Source organism: Carassius carassius, chromosome 46, assembly GCF_963082965.1.
Source record: "Carassius carassius chromosome 46, fCarCar2.1, whole genome shotgun sequence".
NCBI classification, from domain to species: Eukaryota; Metazoa; Chordata; class Actinopteri; order Cypriniformes; family Cyprinidae; genus Carassius; species Carassius carassius.
This window is the reverse complement of record NC_081800.1, coordinates 26,617,424-26,639,186: the sequence shown is the minus strand read 5'-3', so window position 1 is coordinate 26,639,186 and position 21,763 is coordinate 26,617,424.

Below are 21,763 nucleotides of genomic sequence, written 5' to 3'. Positions count from 1 at the left end.
CATAATATACCAGTTAAAAATGAAGTCAGATACTTGGGTATTATAATTTCTAAAGATAAAAAGGTTAGAGAAACATCCAACATAGAAAATATCATTCAAAAAAATAGAACTATTCTTAGAAATAGTTCTATATTCAAAAAAATAGAACTATTCTTGACAATCACTTTTATTTACATAATGATATTTATTTTTCCATATAAAATTGAAATTATCTTGATTGATCTTCTTAATTAATTTGTCGGGTATATCCAATGAGTAGGCTGGGAAGGTAAGTCTTGACAAGCTTTGCATTTTAGTAAGTAAAATACGTCCAAAAACAGATAAGATAATTTCAATTTTATATGGAAAAATAAATATCATTATGTAAATAAAAGTGATACAGTGAAACCTGCCAAAGATGGGGGGTTAAATGCCATTGACGTTGACCCAATAAATGATACCATCAAATTAAAATGGTTACAGAATTTTATTATAAAAGGTGATAATTTCTGGTTTGATTTCCCCTTCAAAATCTTCAAAATGGTTGGTGGCATACATTTCTTGTTAAGATGTGACTTCAACATCTCCAAACTACCGATTAAGCTTTCAACTTTCCATCAACAGGTTCTCCAATACTGGAAACTCATATACAAACATAACTTTACTCCTCACACGGTCCCAATATGGAATAACAGATGTATATTAATTAAGAGAAAATCTTTTTTCTACGGTGAATGGATGGAAAAGGGTGTCTGGTCAATTGTTCATTTATTAGATAATTCTGGTAACTTCTTAACATATGATGTTTTCATCCGGAAATACAGTTTGATGTGCACTGAGAGGCAATTTAAAACGGTAATTCAGGCAATCCCACAAGCTTTGATCACTTTAGTAAAAGGCATGTTAACATACTCTGTGGTTATTCCTCGAGAGCCCATGTTAATCATAGATGTTTATAATTTCTTAGATAAAAATAAATGTAATAATACTTTTTTTTAGAAATGTTCTCACTTCGATCTGCTTCCCATCACCACTCAAGAGAAAACATATCTTCCAGAAATTTACCAGTGATTGTTTAGTGAAGATAAGAACCAGTTACCTTTCTTTTCCTATTTCACCGAAGGTAAAAGAAGTTCACTTCAAAGTGATGAATGAGATTTATCCATGTAACAATTTCTTGCATCAAAGATTTAATATGGATGTGAATGTTTGTACTTTCTGTAATTCTGACTTTGAAACCGCAGAACATCTCTTCTTCTCTTGTAGTGTAACCCAGACCTTCTGGGATGCTTTCCAGTACTGGATCATGTACGATACACAAAATATCCCAATGTTAACATATGAATACGTTAAATTTGGTCTTCAAATAGAGAACAGAACAACCGAGTTTGGAGTGAATAATCTGATTTTAATGGCAAAATATTTCATACACAAATGTCGATTTCTTAAAACATCCCCTGTCTTTAATGCCTTTCTAAATGATATAATTTTGTATAAACAATCCCTGAAATGTTGCAAAACAAAAAAAGCCCTAATTTTTTATGAATACTTATGCAAACTCATTCCTTAGTGTCTACTGCTGAGTCTCTTGGTATTTTTTTCCCTTTATTTATTTATTTTATCTTATTTTTTTTTATTTTTTTTGGAAAATGCATCAACGTTGTGCTCCATGTTCAATTCATGTTGTAAGATTGACTGAATATGATTATATGTGCCTTGTTGTATGTTTGATATATTAATCTTTAAAAAAAAATAAAAATAAAAGTTTGGTGTCTGTAGCTAAAACTAACCTCCCCACTTTTGACAAAAGGTGGTGCTATAGAGTTCCTCTTTCACGCCCTTTAATAAGCTTTTGACATTGTCTATATATCATTAGAACTGATATGTGTTTTGAGTTTCTTGTAATTCTGAGGTTGTTATCTGCCTCAAATGCACCAGAAAAGAATATTTAAGTTTGACAAGTTGCCATGGCAACACTGTATTAGATATCGATATCCCCACAACAGATTTTTATCGGCCATGTTTTGTCATTATTCTGATGAAGTTTGAAGCAAATTGAGTAAAAATAAGATGATGAATTCAAAACATTTTGAAAATGACACACCTCCTGCTGCCAGTTGTTGGCGCTATAACTAAGACCCCTAATAGTTATATATATAAGAGCGGCATAATACAATGAACAATCCGGTGAAGTTTGATGAAAGTCAGTCAATGTATGTGGATGTTATTAGACATTTCCTGTTTCAAATTTGTTGCCCTAATTTCAATGCCACGCCACGGGCAAACCATTCAAGATATCAAAAATCCCATGGCAATTTTTCATCCTCAATGTCTTGAGATCATGTTCTCCGAGTTTCAAGGCAAACGGTTGAAAGTCCTCAGAGGAGTATTTCAAATTACAGAGCATGCTTTTTTTAAACAGCCCTGAATAGCTGACTTCCTGTTCGGCGGAGCCTATGACATAGTGCACGAAAGTTGCTCGGCTCAATGAGATCTATAAGTGTACTGAGTTTCATATAAATACATGCAAGTGTGTGTGAGCTATGGCTCAAGATTTCTGACTGTGTTCCAGGGGGCACTGTAGAGCCTCTGTGCCACGCCCGGGTCCCAGCCTCTGCGGCATCCTGATGGCCGCAGGTTCCAATGTGTGTGCCAATTTTCAAGTCAAGTCAAGTAATCTTTATTTATATAGCGCTTTAAACAAAATACATTGCGTCAAAGCAACTGAACAACATTCAATGGGAAAACAGTGTGTCAATAATGCAAAATGATAGTTAAAGGCAGTTCATCATTGAATTCAGTGATGTCATCTCTGTTCAGTTAAATGGTGTCTGTGCATTTATTTGCAATCAAGTCAACGATATCGCTGTAGATGAAGTGACCAACTAAGCAAGCCAGAGGCGACAGCGGCAAGGAACCGAAACTCCATCAGTGGCAGAATGAAGAAAAAAAACCTTGGGGTTGGGGCAGAGCCATAGAGAGAGAGAGTTGCGACAACGGAAGTTCGAAATGTTTGGTTGTCACGTGATTCATGTAGACTTCAGATAGTTCCAGGAAGTGCGTTGGTGGCCATTCAAACTGATATAGTAGAGTGACAAAACTGCGATTTCTGGTAATAAGGAGTCAATAAATGCATTTATTTTATATATTTATACAACACACCGACATATGTATGTAGCATGAATATGTAGTTATAGCGATGTTCAATTTAGAAGTGTTCAATTAACTTACCGTTATTTTAAAAACTTATTTCAGGCTAACGTTAAGTTGTATAAACATGGGTTGCGGTTGCCTTTTTACGTTACATATTGTTATTTTTTTCACTGATCTCATGTTAACTAATGTCATATTGATGACTTTCAGATAGTACAGAGACAGGCTGGTGACAGTTGATTTTCAGCTTGCACTGCACTATACTGTTAGCAGCAGTAATAAGCATTTTAAGTAAATGTAAAATGAAGCTTATTGTTAACAGTTCTTACAATTACATATATTAATATAATTATGTACTTATTCATATACACAATATATTCAGGCATACTCGTATACAAACATGTACACTGCCATTCAAAAGTAATGATGCTGAAAATTCAGCTTGGCATCACATGAGTATATTACATTTTAAAATAGAAAACAGTTATTTTAAATTGTAATTATATATTACGAGATGACTTTTTCTTTGTATTTTTATTGAAATAAATGCTAAATTTAATAGCATTCCAAGCATTTTGTATGTGTCCTTTCTTTCATGTTGTCCTTGCATAGTCTCCACCATGGTTTGCTGTGCTGCATGGGGATGCTCCACTCGGTCAGAGAAAGGTGTGCAAATGTATGGCTTCCCCGCTGACATGGAGAGGAGGAAATAATGGTTGGCTCAAGTCAACAGGAGCAATTTAAATATAAATAAAAATTACAACAACAACAAAACATTGTTAGGTAATTATACTTAAATTTATTTAAACCCAGGGAGCTGAGACATTGCAGGGAGTCATCAGTGTTACCTATAACTGTGCATTTAATATGTGGGTAGACAAAAAAAAAAAGAAAAGAAAAAGTTGTGTGTGGAAACTAAACTCAAGTCACTCTGCAGGGACATTTTGTGGAAAACCAATTTGTCATGACCAAAAAATTAAAGAGTAGTCTGAGACCAGGTGCTATTCCGACAACCTCTGTGGTCAAAAAGAGGAGTGCCCCTGCTCCACGATGCACCCCTAGACCTGTAGACCTGTAAACATACAGCAAATCGCTGCTGATTACAGCTATATTATTTCAGGTGATACATATATAATAAGTACAAACTCGTACTAGTTGAAGTAATATTTCTAATTTTGAAGTGATGTGATATTTTCAATATTTAAAATTAGCAATTCCATGTATTCTGCCTCTATCAGTTTCAAAGGTTGTGGAAAAAATGAATGAGGACACTTAGAGAAGGGAAAGTGACATTGAAGAAATAGAGGACATGGCTAGAGAGGAGAGACAGGGACAGCTGACACTACTCAGTCAGCCAGCAGCAAGTCAGTCAGCAGCCAGTCAGCATTCCAGTGAACCATCAGCCAGTTACCTGGGTCTATTAAAAAAATTAAAGAGACAAGAAAAAAAAATCAAACAATGCAAAGGCAGCACTAAGAAAAATAAAGAATGAAAATGCAGCTTTAAAAAAAAAAAAAAGGCCCTCAGCACTCCTGACCTGTATCCTCACTGATAATCCATCACAGAACAGTCCAGTGGCACCACTAATCCTCAACCTACCAGCACCCACAGAATGTTACAGTATGTTACTTTTATACACTAACAAGTTTAAGTATATAATACAGTAGTATTATAATATAGATAGGTTATATAATATAGACAGGTAATAGTCAATGAATCACAATGACTAAAAACACTACACCCATGTTTTTGCAAACTCAGTTCACTCTAAATTTACATCAATAGGGTGCATTTTATTATTAAGGAATTTAATTATTTAATACGTGTAATAAGGAACAAACTTTATAACCTCATTTTACCACTCACCGCTGTCACACGCGGTCAAACGTTAATATTGAACTAATAGGCTATGTAACGTTAGCTAACTTTCCCCACCCAGCAAAAAAAAAATAATTTAGACTCCTTTTCTCTAATTCCAAACACGATGGATGAAACTGAATTAAGAGAACAGATTTTACAATTAATAGGGTGTTTGTTACTTTATTCAACTTTATTCAGCTAACGTTACAATCCTAGCCTAATCTGTTAGTTATCTGATAACATCCCTTAAATCTACTCATTTAATGAGTTATAATCTACTAGAAGGTTTTAATTTACAGTTTATTGTTATTAAGATGTGCTAATAATTTACAATCGTAATATTTAAACGTCTTACCTTTTAAAAGTGCGTCGCAAACGGTTTGTTCTGCTGCATCTCTACGGCGCGGCATCGGTTTGCTGCTACTTCTGGGAACTATTGAGAGGCTCCACGAGCCGCCATTGCTGTAAAAAAAGCATTCCACTGGAGTCAATGGAGTTGTCGCAACTCTTTCTCTATATGGCTCTGAGTTGGGGGGCCAGTTCTCCTCTGACCAGACGAAACCAGTAGTTCAATTCCAGGCTGCAGCAAAGTCAGATTGTGTCAAGAGTTTTTGAGTATGTTAAGACCCCCAAAAAACCCCGGAAGGTTCATAAAAAATAAAAATAATAAGAATAAGAATAATTCTTAGGGGAACAAGAGCGGTGAACGGTGAGAAATATGCATTTTGAGTCATAATTATTAGTGGAATATATCAAAGTATATTCCATATATGTGCCAATCTTCCTTTTGCCAGCAGGTGGCGCTATCATTATAATGGAATATTGGCCTTCAGATATGTTCAGGCCAGGATTCTTATCGAACATGTGAAGTTTGGGGAAGATCGAACATTTTATGCCTGAATTACAACAACTTCTCTTGCTGTGGCAAGACATCAAACTTTGTCATGGCGCCATGGACATGCCCTTTAACAAAAACTCAAGATCTACATAATTTAACATTGCACAGGCCTTTAGATTAGGCTGACCACAAAAAATACATTAATGTAAAAAACTTTCTAGGAGAAATTTGTCGCAGTGTAAAATATGTCACTTCCTGTTGCCAGCAGGTGGCGCTATGACTATAACTGAATATGGGCATGTAGATCTGGTAAGGGTGGAAGTCTTGTCTAACAAGTTTGTGGCAGATTGGACATTGTATGTCTGAGTTACAGCAACTTCCTGTTTCATGGCGAAACATCGAAATTTGTCAGGCCGCCATGGACACGCCCTTTAACGAAACCTCAAGATCTTCACAATTTAACATCGCAAAGGGCTTTAGATTACACTAACCAAGTTTGGTGTTTATCTGAATAAATCTCTAGGAGGAGTACGACCCCTGAAAATGGCCAAAACAACACCAATTTTGCAGGGAAAATTCAAAATAATCGACTTCCTGTTGGGATTCGGATTTCGTACCAAGAGACTTTTTTGTAGGTATTGGTGTGTTACATATGTGTACCAATTTTTGTACATGTAAATGAAACATAGCTCGAGGCGCACTCCGTTGAATGTGTATAGGTGGCACTATAGAGCCATTTTGTCACACCCGATGGACTATTGGCCTTTAGAAGTGTTCAGGCCAGGACTCTTATCAAACATGTGAAGTTTGGGCAAGATCGGACATTTAATGCCTGAGTTACAACAAGTTTTATTCCCATGGCAAGACTTTGAACTTTGTCACGGCGCCATGGACACGCCTTTTCAAGAAAAGCCAAGATCTTCATAATTTAACATTGCACAGGCCTTTAGATTAGACTGACCGTAAAAAAGACATTGATGTCAAAAAATTTTAAAAAGTAGTCTGTCGCAGCGTAAAATATGTCACTTCCTGTTGCCAATAGGTGGTGCTATGACTATAACTGTATATGGGCAAACATATACTCTTATCAAACATGTGAAGTTTGGGGCAGATTGGACATTGTATGTCTGAGTTATAGCAACTTCATTTTTCATGGCGAATCAAAAAAATTCGCCAGGCTGCCACGGACAAGCCCTTCAATGAAAATTCAAGTTCTTCGCAAAATTAACATCGCAAAGGCCTTTTAATTAGGCGTACCAAATTTGGTGTTGATCTGAATAAATCTCTAGGAAAAGTTTGTTAAAATACAACGCATGGAAATGACCAAAATTACGCAAAATTTGCTCATAATATTACAAATAAACGACTTCCTGTTGGGTTTAGAATTTTGCTCCAAGAGTCTTTTTTGTAGGTAGTGGCGTGTTACATGTGTGTGCCAATTTTCGTGCATGTACGTGCAACATAGCTGGAAGGCTGTTGATTTTCTTAGTATAGGTGGCGCTGACGAGCCATTTCGCCTCACCCTCTTCTGAATCCTATATCAGACGTAAATTTTCACCAGGTTTGACGCGTGTGCAAAGTTTCATGACTTTTTGATTATGTTTAAGCCCTCAAAAAATGCAATTCATTTTGGAGAAGAAGCGGAATAATAATAATAAACGGAGCAGATACAATAGGGTCCTCACACCATCGGTGCTCGGGCCTTAAATATAGCTGCAAGCAGCGATGGCGGGCTCAAGCCATCAGTGCAACACCACCCCAGTGGCATCAGGTAACTGTGCCCAGCGGGCACATGCATTCACAATAGCCTTCTGGCAGTAAGGTTTTAAGGGATACGGCAGTTAAAGGGTTAATCCGAATCATCTAGACTTTGGAATCACATTCACAGAACAATATATATAACTTTAGTAACACATTTTTCAGTCTGAGTTAAACCTCTTTTATTGGCTCATTTTATCAGTAAAGGAAAAAATGCCTAATAATTCTTCACACCTGAATATAAGGAGTTTCGTTTTCTCTTCCAGCCTTCGTGGTTAACTATGTATATATCACACTCGTTGCCTTCTCTAGTGCAGCTCAACCAAAGTCTCATCCCATTCATCCATATTTGTGATATAACAAATCCCGGACAATATTTGTTGTAGTCCAAACTATTTGTTCATTATAGTTTTTAAAAAGTGTTTTTTGTTAAATAAAATATCTCCTTTTGAATTGGACTTTCAGCTTTGTAACTTTGTAGAACTTTTTTTATGCTGAAACAGCAACATTACAGTATAACTAAAGTTGAAAAAGTGAAAAATAATAATAGCACTCCTTTAATAGGGATTATTAAGCAGTTCATAAATACAGCTATAAATGTTTTGTTCTTGAGCTATACAGTTCAATCATTGTAATTTCATACTTTAAGTATAATTACGTTATTTTCAAACCAGTTATTTAGGAGTTTTCAGTGGTTCATGAGATCATTAAGAAAGTGAAATTAAATGATTAATAAACTATTTTAGTGTAAATATTTAAATCTAATTATTTAGACACATGATAATAGTTGGTCAGTTTGTTAATAACTGCTTTAATTGACATATATTCCTGCTGTAATTCATGATAAAGTCAGGTTTTTATAAAACATTTAGTAGTTTCCAGCTATCTATTTTTGTGAACTCATCTAAAGTGAATTTATAAAGTGATTTATACATTTAAAGCATTAACAAAGGAGATTTAAAGGATTTAAACTTGATAAAAAATTATATATATATGTATGTACTGTATGTATGTATGTTTGTATGTATGTATGTATGTATGTGTGTGTACTGGCTTTCCAATGCCGTTGATAATAGGAGTAAGCAAGTTTAAAACACGTACAAATAGAGTCCATGCAGACGGATGTAGATGCATAACAAATGTCTTTCTTAATTACTTAAGCTCCAATAAACATGATCTCAAACTTCTTGTGGCCTCTTCTTGTTCACATGTACACACAAAGCCATGCCTTATGGACGGCATACAACTAGAATCATCCTTGCGAGTTTCTCTGCAGTGTACTCAAAAACTATGTGCTTCCCAATTACCAACACACACACTTGTTGCTCAGGACAGGTGCTCCAATTAAACATAGCCACAGCACCCCCCAGTGGACAAAACCTTTACCATCACCAAAATGGATCCTACTATACATATATATATAAATATTCAAGTGTACGGTTTCCTTTTATTGCATATTGAAATAAATATTTCTGTGTTCTGTATCAATCTGTGTTGTGTTTGTTTCTTTTTCTTTTTCTTAGGAAGATAACTGACCCTTTACTCTCCTTTGTAATATATGTGCTTATAAACCAAGATAAAGTCATTTATAGCTGTATTAATAAGCTTCTTACTAATGACTATTAATGTTCGGACAAGACTTTATAAAGCATGAACTGACTATTTACTAATGAGTGCAGTTATTATAAAGTGTTACCAATGCATTTACTAATGTTAACAAATTAGACATTATTTTACAGTGTTATCAAATCCTTAAATTATTTATAAGTGTTTTGTAATGATTTTATTGACCTATAAGCATTTGTGAAAGTTCTGTTTGCATTACAGCTTATATCTTATTCTTATAGCTACAGCTTAGTCTTCATCTGTGAGCTGAACAGATTTACTGTTACAACCATGAGATTATGTAAATTCAGATAAATATCATGTCACAGGATGTAATAGGTCAGTATCAAATGAGTTTGAAATTATTATTTGCAGCACAAATAAGAATTTTTAGGATTTTAAAAAATCCCTAAAACTGTCAGAAAAGGATGGGCCTAAGAGATTTCTATGTGAGTGGCTAAATTTATTTTGTTTTTACAATTATAAAACATAAACTATGAAATTATACAAAATGTATAAAAAAGTACAACAGTTATTGTTTTCCAATGTTTTTAATTTATTTATTATTATTATTATTAATAATTTGTTTTTTGGATTTACATTTTAAAAAATTTGCCTACTTCAATCATTCTAAACAGCTTGAATAAAACATTAATTATAGACCACTTTAACTGTCTATAATCAAACAAACAAGTTTATTATGAAAATAAAAGTGTGTACACCAGATAAATTGGACGATAAAGAAATTGCTAACAATAGTATAATAGAGCATGTTTTACGCGTTTAGATGCAGAAATGGACAAATCAAATGTAAAATAAAATGTCATCGATTTAATTAAATATAGATTAATTCTTGTTAGAGCAAAATAATAATAGTAATACATAAATGAATACATACACACATAAAAAAGCAGCCAAGACGAATGATTTTCTGTTTGTTTTTTGTTTTTATATATATATATATATATATATATATATACATATATATATATATATATATATATATATATATATATATATATATATATATATTAAAATTGAAAAGCAGCTGGTAAATGTGGTCACTTTAATATTCAAATCCAATATCATGATCCACTTCAGATTTATTTCTCAACAGTTTATGTTCACGTGGTTGATTTCGTTTATATTCGCCAAGCTATTATGTATTTTGAAATAATCTTGTCCCTGATGTGTTCGTTCTTACGACGAAAGGCAGAATCCTGCAGCTCGAGAGATCGATGTTATTCTATCTGCCAGTCGCGCCGTCAAAATATAAGTCTTTCATACTTACACGGGTCACAAACACCTGCATTTAACTCTTGTTGTGTTATAATGGGTGGATTGTGTGCATTAGTGGTAAAATTTTATTTGAAAAAGCTCTTAAACAAGAATAAATTCGTTTGTTTTGAGCTTGTGACACTGCACGCGCTGATCGGAGGCGGTGATTTCAGACAGGCAGCCGCAAATATTTCATTTTCACACAAACAGTTCAAAAACATCTGAATTTGGCTCTTGGTGTGTTCTAATTGGTGGATTGTGTGTATTTTTAAAAGCTATAAAACAAGAATAAATTAGTTTTCTCTGAGTTTGTGACTCCACACGCTTGTGCTCAGAGCGGTGATTAATCTCTCGTCTTTCTCTCAGTATCACTGACCAGACCATTATTTATTAATGACCATCAATTATTAATGAGCCCTGACCCGGTAATAATCAGATATGTTGGTTTACCTTGTCAGTGTTAATTAAATCTAAGTATTTATTTGTATTTTTAACCGATTTAAAAGTGAAACTAAGAGAGAATTGCACCCTACAGGTGCAATTCCTCTCAGACAATGGAAGCCTCAGCACACACACTCAGAATCAGAATCAGAATCAGAAAGAGCTTTATTGCCAAGTATGCTTGCGCATACAAGGAATGTGTTTTAGTGACATAAGCTTCCAGTGCGCAGAGACAACAACACAGACAAAAAAAAAAAAAAAAAAAAAAAAAAAAAGATTACGGGAGAATTACAAATTGGCAAATAAATAAGTGTATAAACAATTGTGCTATAAATGATAATGGAATAGGATTGAGTGAGATGCAGGAATGTTCTAGGATGGAGGGGTAACAAATAAATATAAGGATATTGCACATTTTTGCATAAGCATAAGTTTAAGTGGGAAACATTTAACTGTTCATGAGGTAGATTGCCTGGGGGAAGAAACTATTCTTGTGCCTTGCTGTTCTGGTATTTGCGGCTCTGAGGCGCCGGCCAGATGGCAAAAGTTCAAAGATGGGGTGACTTGGATGTGAGGGATCCAGAGTGATTTTCTGAGTCCTTTTCCTCACTCTGGATGTGTACAGTTCTTGGAGGATGGGCAGGGGAGCACCAATAATCCTTTCAGCAGTCCGAACAGTTCTCTGTAGTCTTCTGATATCTGATTTTGTAGCTGAACCAAACCAGACAGTAATTGAAGTACACAGGACTGACTCAATGACGGCTGAGTAGAACTGTTTCAGCAGCTCCTGTGGCAGGTTAAACTTCCTCAGCTGGCGAAGGAAGTACAACCTTTGTTGGGCTTTTTTCACAATGGAGCCAATGTGATTGTCCCACTTCAGGTCCTGAGAGATGGTGGTTCCCAGGAATCTGAATGACTCCACTGCAGCCACAGTGCTGTTCATGATGGTGAGTGGGGAAAGTGCCGGGGGGTTTCTCCTGAAGTCCACGATCATCTCCACTGTTTTGAGCGTGTTCAGCTCCAGGTTGTTAAGACTGCACCAGACAGCCAGCTGCTCAACCTCCTGTCTGTAAGCAGACTCGTCACCGTCCTGGATGAGGCCGATGACTGTAGTGTCGTCTGCAAACTTCAGGAGCTTGACAGAGGGGTCTTTAGAGGTGCAGTCGTTGGTGTACAGGGAGAAGAGCAGAGGGGAGAGAACACATCCCTGAGGGGCACCAGTGTTGGTGGAGCAGCTGTTTGACATGAATTTCCCCAGTCTCACTAACTGTTGCCTATCTGTCAGAAAGCTGGTGATCCACTGACAGATAGAGCTAGGAACAGAGAGCTGGGTCAGTTTGGTCTGGAGGGTTGTTGGGATGATGGTGTTGAAAGCCGAACTAAAGTCCACAAACAGGATCCTCACATAAGTCCCTGTTTTGTCCAGATGTTGCAGGATGAAGTGCAATGCCATGTTGATTGCATCATCCACGGACCTGTTGGCTCGGTAAGCAAACTGCAGGGGGTCCAGTAAGGGTCCAGTGATGTCCTTCAGATAAGCCAGAACCAGTTTTTCAAACGACTTCATGACGACAGACGTTAGAGCCACAGGTCTGTAGTCGTTAAGTCCTGTTATCTTGGGTTTCTTTGGAATGGGGATTATGGTGGAGCGTTTGAAGCAGGAAGGCACTTCACACAACTCCAGAGATCTGTTGAAGATCTGTGAAAAGATGGGGGCCAGCTGGTCAGCACAGATTTTCAGACAGGCTGGTGTAACGCCATCTGGGCCTGGTGCTTTTCTTCTTTTGTTTTTCTTGAAGACCTGGCGCACATCATCTTCACAGATTTGAAGAGCAGGAGGTATGGAGAGGGGGGTTGCAGGAGGTGTTAATGGTTGTGTAGGGAGATGGTCAGAGTAGGTGTTGGGGGTTTCAAATCTACAATAAAACTCATTCAGGTCGTTAGCAAGTCGTTGATTAGCCTCAGTGCAAGGGGATGGTGTCTTGTAGTTTGTGATGGCTCTCAGTCCTCTCCAAACTGAAGTAGAGTCGTTGGAAGTAAACTGGTCTTCCAACTTTTTAGCATAGGTCTTTTTAGCCGCTCTAATCTCTTTGTTCAGTGTGTTCCTGGCCTGATTGTACAAGACCCTGTCCCCATTTCTGTAGGCATCCTCTTTGGCCTGACGAAGGTGTCTGAGTTTTACTGTAAACCATGGCTTATCATTGTTGAATGTTAAATAAGTCCTGGTAGGAATGCATATATCCTCACAGAAACTAATATAGGATGTTACGGTCTCTGTAAGTTCGTCCAGATCGGTGGTAGCAGCTTCAAAAACGCTCCAGTCTGTGATGTCAAAACAAGATTGTAAATCCTGCTCTGTTTCGCTGGTCCATCTCTTCACAGTCTTTACTACAGGTTTAGCAGATTTAAGTTTCTGCCTGTAGGTCGGTATAAGATGAACCAGACAGTGATCAGAACGTCCCAAAGCTGCTCGTGGAACAGAGTGAAATGCATCCTTTATTGTGGTGTAACAGTGATCCAGTATATTACTGTCTCTGGTGGGACAGGTAACATGCTGTCTGTATTTTGGCAGTTCACGGGAGAGATTGGCTTTATTAAAGTCCCCAAGAATGATTAAAACAGAGTCCGGGTGTTGTTGTTCTGTGTCTGTGATCTGATCAGCGAGTTTCTGTAAAGCTGAGCTCACATGCGCTTGAGGAGGGATGTAAACACTCACCAGAGTGAGCGAGTGAAACTCCCGCGGCGAATAGAACGGCTTGCAGTTGATAAACTGCGTTTCTAGATCAGGACAGCACATCTTCTTTAATACAGTTACATCTGTACACCACCGTTCATTGATGTAAAAGCATGTCCCGCCGCCGCGCGATTTCCCCGTTGATTCTGCGTCGCGATCCGCTCTAAACAGCTGAAAGCCCGGCAGATGGAGCGCGCTGTCCGGTATGGCGTCATTCAGCCAGGTTTCCGTGAAACACAGAGCAGCAGTGAGAGAAATCCTTATTTGTCCGAGAGAGCAGAAGGAGTTCGTCCGTTTTGTTGGGTAGAGAGCGGAGATTTGCGAGATGGATGCTAGGCAACGGCGTTCGAAATCCGCGCTTCCTGAGTCTGACGAGCGCTCCCGCTCGCTTTCCCCGTCTGCGCGTCCTGAAGCGCTTGATCAGCGCCGCTGCTCCTCCGATAACAATGTTCAGTAAAACGTCTGAATAATTGAAATCCGGAAAAATATCATGTGGTGTGTTCTGCCGAATGTTCAGCAGTTCATCCCTGGTGAAACTGATCGTGTTTGTTAAACAAAAAACAGGAAAAACGAACAAAAACAGTACAAACACTGGAGAGCCAAGCACTGAAGCAGCCATGTGCGGCGCCATCTTGGATTAGACTGAACAGAGGGACAGAGTGAGATGAGATGTCTGACAGTTTTTAAATTTTCTGTTATCCATACAGTGTTTTAAAGTTGTGAAAGTATGCATATTTCCTCAGAATAACTTTTTTTACTGTATGAAAAAAGTTTTTGAAGTGTTTGAAGCTGCAATTTAAAAATACAAGACAATTAATGTTTCCCTTTTTGATGTTATTTAAAAAAATCACCACGACAAAACCGTTCAAGCTAACCAAAATCCGTTAGCAATTTAAGTTCCTCAATGTTTTGGCAACATGTAGACAAAGTGTGTATATAGTTAACTTTTCCTCTGAGGAAAAGAGAGTAGAGCTTATGACTGTGAATTAGAAAGTTGTCTGTCTTGATAAGTACTATTTATGTACCAAGTTTGGTGTCACTTTTACTTTTATACTTTTGGAGTGAATTTGATTGTGGTTGGATGAGAAGTATAACCATTCCGACACCCTATTAGTTTGTACGCGATCCATCGCGCCTGCACGTGACACAAATCACATCGCACTCCAGCAAGGACATAGCCAGTTTTGGGTTCGTTTATCAAAAAATATATTTCTTAGAAGTAGGGTTTGGTATTGAACCGTTATCCGATCGCCTCAAATATCAGATCAAATATCATAAAATATCAGTTTACATTTCCAAACATTCATTTTGCCGTTGTCAGACTGCTGGTGCATTCAATATCGCACTACATTATTATTAAAATTAATGGCAAACTGATATTTCCTACTGACACACTACAGCAAAAGATATAAATAACTGGCTTAAAACCCTTTTTTGGGGTGAAAATACTAATGTGCCTAAGACTTGCACAGTACTGTATTTTAAAAACGACATTGTTGCTACTTTATAAAGAATGACCATCCAGTCATTCACAGAACTGATTAAATACAGTGACAGACAGCACTCATCTTAACTAAATATCAGAGTGATAGACAGAGATACAGTAGAAACATTATGTGTGGTTTTGTATTAAATAAGGACCCAGATTGTGAAATACATTTATTAGCCTTAGAGTAAGGGAAGCACAACTTGGGAAATGAGAGCATCCAAGGTGAAAGCTATGGATTTATTTTAAATATTTTTAATGTTCTTTAATGTTATCCATAGTTTTTTTGTGGTTCTTTTTTTTTTTTAAAGTATCGGTTCAGGCACCGTTTAGGCTCCGGTACCGTTTTAAGAGTAGTCACTCTAAATCTGTTCATTAAGCCTATATGGGTCATAAGTATGGGTCACCATACTTGGCTGAATGTCACGTCACTTTATATAAAGTCTTAATATATAGTATTTCACAATACTTCGTGGTATTCTAATTAAATCATCTTTTGGAATCTTAAGTCTCTCAGAACCTGACACCTTGTAATTCTGGAGACTCCAGGAAAGTTGCAGTTCTGGAAAATGTTGGCGCTGGAGACTAAATGTTCCCTGATAGTTTCACACCTAATTCTTCAGTTTAATTCTTAATTCTTTTCCAGTTAACGTGTTATGTAAATTAATTAAATTAACTGGTACAAGTTTTAGTTTTTTGTTTTTGTCCCTAAAACTGACAGAAAAGGATGAGGCCTAATAGACTTCTTAACCCTTATGCGTTGTTGGGGACGTTTTTGTCCACTAGGGGTTAAAGTTGAGTCTTATTTTGGCCACAACTTTCTCTGTGTTTGAGCTAATGGAATGAATTTTGGTGAAAAATCTTATTTTGACCCATATTTTGGGAAAATGATTTGAAATTTGTAAAAAATTATTTCGTTATGTTTGTGGTAGAAAACATCCACTAAATAAACTGCTGTTAAAATGTATCAGATAAATAATTTTTTCAATTTTTTGCATAAATCTATTAATCAACCTCAGTCCTGATCAAAACTACCAAATGTTTTAAAAAAAAATCCAATATTTTAACTCTTTAATTACCAAGTTCATAAATGATGTCACTGATTTGGGAAAAAAAAACACACAAAAAAAGAGAGAAAGAGAGGGTGTGAGAGAGACCTTTGTGCACTTACCGTGATGTATCTGAAAAAATCCAAATATGCACCTCATGCTCTCAGAACTACATGGAGTAAACAATAAAAAAAAAGTGTGTTTATGCACCTGCTGCCTTTTGATGGTGAAAAGTACGGATGGTCTATGTGTAAAATGCTCGTCTTTTCTTGATGGTAAAGCCAGTTTAAAACCTTAAAATCCTGTAAAAAAAAATCTACTTTGCATCAAATTTATGAACATAATGTATTATGAACCAGAATGCAATACCAACTTCAAATAAGCTGCAGCTCGCTGGAGGGGTTAAGCTGCATAATCATTTCTAAAACTTCAGTACAAGTCAAGCCCTTTCTCATGTTGCTTGCTGCTCTTCTCACCATTAACCCTCTGGGCTTCTTCGTAAATGGGTTACACTTAGCTTCCTCCGGGTCAAAAAAGACCGAAGCCTTAAAAATGTAACTTTTTTTTTCCCAGGAAAACCAATCAAATATATTTTTGTTCAATAATATTTTTTGTATATTATTTAGAATTTTTAAAGATTTTTATGATACTTTGCATTAATTATATATTTTTTATGAGCAATTTTTTCCATTAGAATTAATATATATATTTTTATTTTATTTTAATTTTAATTTTTTTTCAATAAATGCACCATTGCACATCAAAATAGAGTGCAGGCCTAAAATAAAAAAAAATTCAAGTGAGAAGAGCGCCATCCAGTGGCTTTAAAATATAATAAATGTGTGTAATGTCCTGTAACCGCCTATAGGCTGCCATAGCTTTTTTTTATTTATTTTTTTTATTCCCATTTGGAAAGAAAAAAAATCGAATTACTAAGCAACCACTGAATGGAACAACACAATCTATATATCATTTTAAAGCTTAGGATCTCAGCTTTTTAATGCATCTAATCACATTTATTAACTCTTAACGAGTGCTGAGTAATCCCTCTAAAACCGAGTGTACCGCCAGCAGGCGCCACCTAGCTGCGAAAATATTCATTACCATATTTTTCAAAAATATTGCCTTGATTAACACAAAGTTGATGTCATTTGAAAGCTTAGGGTATGACCTTTACAGTGAATGTATCCACTTTGAAAAAATCTTAAGTATTGCTGAGTTATTTGGTGATAAATACAATTTCTTTTTTTTTCATAATCTATAAAATAATGTACTGCAATGTGTCAAAAACATCATACAGCTCATGAAACATTCACAGATCATTGAAAATGGCACTTCATTTTTTACAGCATATTATTACAATTACAATGAGCCTAAAATTAACATAATCTATTGCTTTTATGACTAGATATTCTTCATGGAGAAACAATTGCCCATGAGGGGGCGTCAAAGACTGTACAAAAAGGCTATCTCTGTTCCAAATGCTGTAACTTTTGATTCCTTTATCCAAATTATTATTATTTTTTATCCAGATGCAGCTAACATGTAGGGGGACTTCACTAAAAAAGAATTTTCCTCCTACCTTATTTCCTTCCTGAGTTATTCCATGACAAATAAGAAAGATATGCAAAATCATAATACAAATTATATATATATTTTGTCTTTTATCCGCAATTTCTCTGCAGGACAATGTCTAAATGTAATCTAATTTATATTTTTGAAAAATTTAAAAAGAGTTCTTTCAAACGATACCTACCTTTTGACTCTCCTTGCTATAGTTTTGGAGTTATTATGATTATATAGTAAAATATAGCAAAATTTGCTGTTTCAGTCTTACCAGTTAATTTCTCTGTGTGTGTGTGTGTTTGTGTGTGTGGGTGTGTGTGTGTGGGGGGGAGGGTGTCTTATTTGCACTCTTGATGTTTTAGAGTGTCACCCCTTCATTGCTGTACACTTTTTTTCTGCACAGTGGCTGATCTGTAGTTAGTACCACCAAAAGTTTCTCTGAGTTTTCCTATTTTCTTGTATTTCCCATTCATTTCCTATGTGGGTCATTTTTGACCCGTAGGAAGCTAAGTGTGACTTTTTTTTTTTACGACCCTTTAACATATCAGAATCATCTCCTTGATTTTTTTGTGTGTTCACATAGGTAATACAACAAAAGTCACCAAGTTTCATCCCCCTCCGATGAAGCAAAAAAATTAAACAATTTAAAACGTACATGGTTTCGGTCTTTTTTGACCCGAAGAAGCCCAGAGGGTTTTAAATGACCAGCACGATAGCATGCAAGTGTTTAAATCCACGTACTTTGCTTTTGTTTAGTCTATACTTATCACCACCATCAAAAGGCAGCAGGTGCATAAATACACGTTTGTTTACACCATGTAGTTCTGAGAGCTGAGGTGTACATTTTGATTTTCTGAAATACATCAACGTAAGTATCAGATACAGATACAAGATACAGATCCAGTCTGTATCAAGATCAGAGGGTCACTGCAGTCACCCGGATCCAGTACGTATCCGGACCAGATGGTGGATCAGCACCTAGAAAGGACCTCTACTGCCCTGAAAGACAGCAGAGACCAGGACAACTAGAGCCCCAGATACAGATCCCCTGTAAAGACCTTGTCTCAGAGGAGCATCAGGACAAGACCACAGGAAACAGATGATTCTTCTGCACAATCTGACTTTGCTGCAGCCTGGAATTGAACTACTGGTTTCGTCTGGTCAGAGGAGAACTGACCCCCCAACTGAGCCTGGTTTCTCCAAAGGTTTTTTTCTCCATTCTGTCACCGATGGAGTTTCAGTTCCTTGCCGCTGTCGCCTCTGGCTTGCTTAGTTGGGGTCACTTCATCTACAGCGATATCGTTGACTTCATTGCAAATAAATGCACAGACACTATTTAACTGAACAGAGATGACATCACTGAATTCAATGATGAACTGCCTTTAACTATCATTTTGCATTATTGACACACTGTTTTTTTCCTAATGAATGTTGTTCAGTTGCTTTGACGCAATGTATTTTGTTTAAAGCACTATATAAATAAAGGAGACTTGACTTGACTAAGTGTGCAAATGTCTCTCTCACACACACTCTCTCTCTCTCTTTCTCACACACACACACATACACACACACAATATAATATGCTGTTATACTCCATATAGCTTCATATACAAGTCAGAAACTAAGCTTTTTTTGCACAGGCCTATCTAAAGGGTTAATGGTCCCCCCTAGTGATCAACTGTAAAAATAACAAATGTTACCTCTTCTCAACAGGGAAAACCACCTATAATCAAGAATCTCACACACACACACAAACACTATAATTTGCTGTTATACTCCATATAACTCCATGTACAAACCAGAAACTAAGCCTTTTTTTGCACAGGCCTATCTAAAGGGATGATGGTCCCACCAATGATCAGGGAAGTCGTGGCCTAATGGTTAGAGAGTCAGACTCACAATTGAAAGGTTGTGAGTTCGAGTCTCGGGCCGGCAGGAATTGTAGGTGGGGGGAGTGCATGTATAGTTCTCTCTCCACCTTCAATACCACGACTTAGGTGCCCTTGAGCAAGGCACCGAACCCCCAACTACTCCCCGGGCGCCGCAGCATAAATGGCTGCCCACTGCTCTGGGTGTGTGTGTTCACAGTGTGTGTGTTATCACTGCTCTGTGTATGTGCACTTTGGATGGGTTAAAAGCAGAGCACGAATTCTGAGTATGGGTCACCATACTTGGCTGTATGTCACGTCACTCACCCACTCAAGTGATCAAAATAACAAATTTTACCTCTTCCCAAAAGGGAAAACCACAAACAATAATGATTATATGGTGTCATGGCTTTGCAATCAAAAAATTTCGTTATAATGGATGTCAATGGGGCAAAAACAGCCACCAACAACAAATTAGGGAGAAAAAATGTTAATCTAATGCTGCACAAAAATTTAAAATGCATCAAAGCCAATGTTGCTACTAATCTTTGACATGCCCTAGACTGTTATATAAAGTAAAAAAAAATATTATATATTTATTATTTTTTAAAATAATAAATATATATTTTATATATTTTATTTTATAAATATTAAATATTTATATTGAAAATAAGTCATTTTGTGTGTTTTTTCCCCCCAAAAATCATTTATGAACTAGGCAATTAAAGAGTTAAAATCTTGGATTTTATAAAAACATTTGGTAGTTTTGATCAGGACTGAAGTTGATTAACAGATTTATGCTAAAAAATTGAGAAAAAATATGAATCTGACACATTTTTACAGCAGTTTAATTGAGTGAATGTTTTCATCCCGAACATAACGAAAGGGTAGTGAATTTGAACAATGCACAAGGGTTAAGCTGTAATGATGAAAAAACAACAACAACACAGAATTACAGATTTTTTTCTTCTTCTGGTTATTAAAGAGATGTTAACTCTGAGATGTCTCTCTCTCTTTCTCTTACTTTCTCTCTCTCACTTAATAATGTATTAGTGTTTTGTAATGATTTTATTGACCTATAAGCATTTGTGAAATAGTTTTGCTTGCATTGCAGCTTATTCTTCATCTGTGAGCTGAACAGTTTTACTGTTACATCCATGAGATTACGTAAATTCAGGTAAATGTCATGTCACAGGATGTCATAGGTCAGTATCAAATGAGTTTTAAAGTATTATTTGCAGCACAAATAAAGATTTTTCCCTAAAACTGTCAGAAAAGGATAAGGCCTAAGAGATTTCTTAAGCTGGAAAAAGGGGGAAAAAACACCACCATTAGCAACAACAAAAACAACATTTAAAGAACTGATTTTTTTCTGGTAATTAAAGAGATGATTAAGTCTCCCTCCCTCTCTCTCTCTCTCTCTCTCTCTCTCTCTCTGACACCCAGCCCCTCCCCCTCCCCCTCCCCCACACATTCTCACAAACTCAACACACACACTTAACACACACACATTACCCACAGTGACAGAGGGATAGAGTAACATCAGATGTATGATAGTTTTTTAATTTTCTGTCATCCATATAGTGTTGTATAGTTATGAAACTATGCATATTTACTCAGAATGACTTGTCTTCTGTGTGTAATTTATTTGAAGTGTTTGGAAGCTGCACTTAAAAAAAAATAAAGACATTTACTGGGTCCTTTTTTACAGTTATCTCAAAAAATCCCCACGAAAAAACCATTCAAGCTATCCAAAATTCATTCGCACATGTTCTGTAAGATAAATTCTTTAAAAAGTGGTAAAAGAGGGTGTGGTGCTGATCCTTCAAGAGTCACTCAAAACTGATCTGTCCATAAAGCCTATAAAGAACTATTCTTAATATACAGTATTTCACAATACTTCAGCATGTTATTCTAATTAAGTGAGGGTCATTTTATAAGTAAAATACATAAAATAAATTTTTCTATAAGATTATAAGATTTCTATAAATGATTTAAATCATACTCGTTTCTACAATAATCATTTAAAAGTAATCGTATAGCTTCATCTGGTGGCCATTATTGGTATTAAGAATTGCAAGTTTGATTTATAAGTTATGATAGTTTTAATTTTATGCTGGCTCCTGAACATGATAAATCTATGAAACT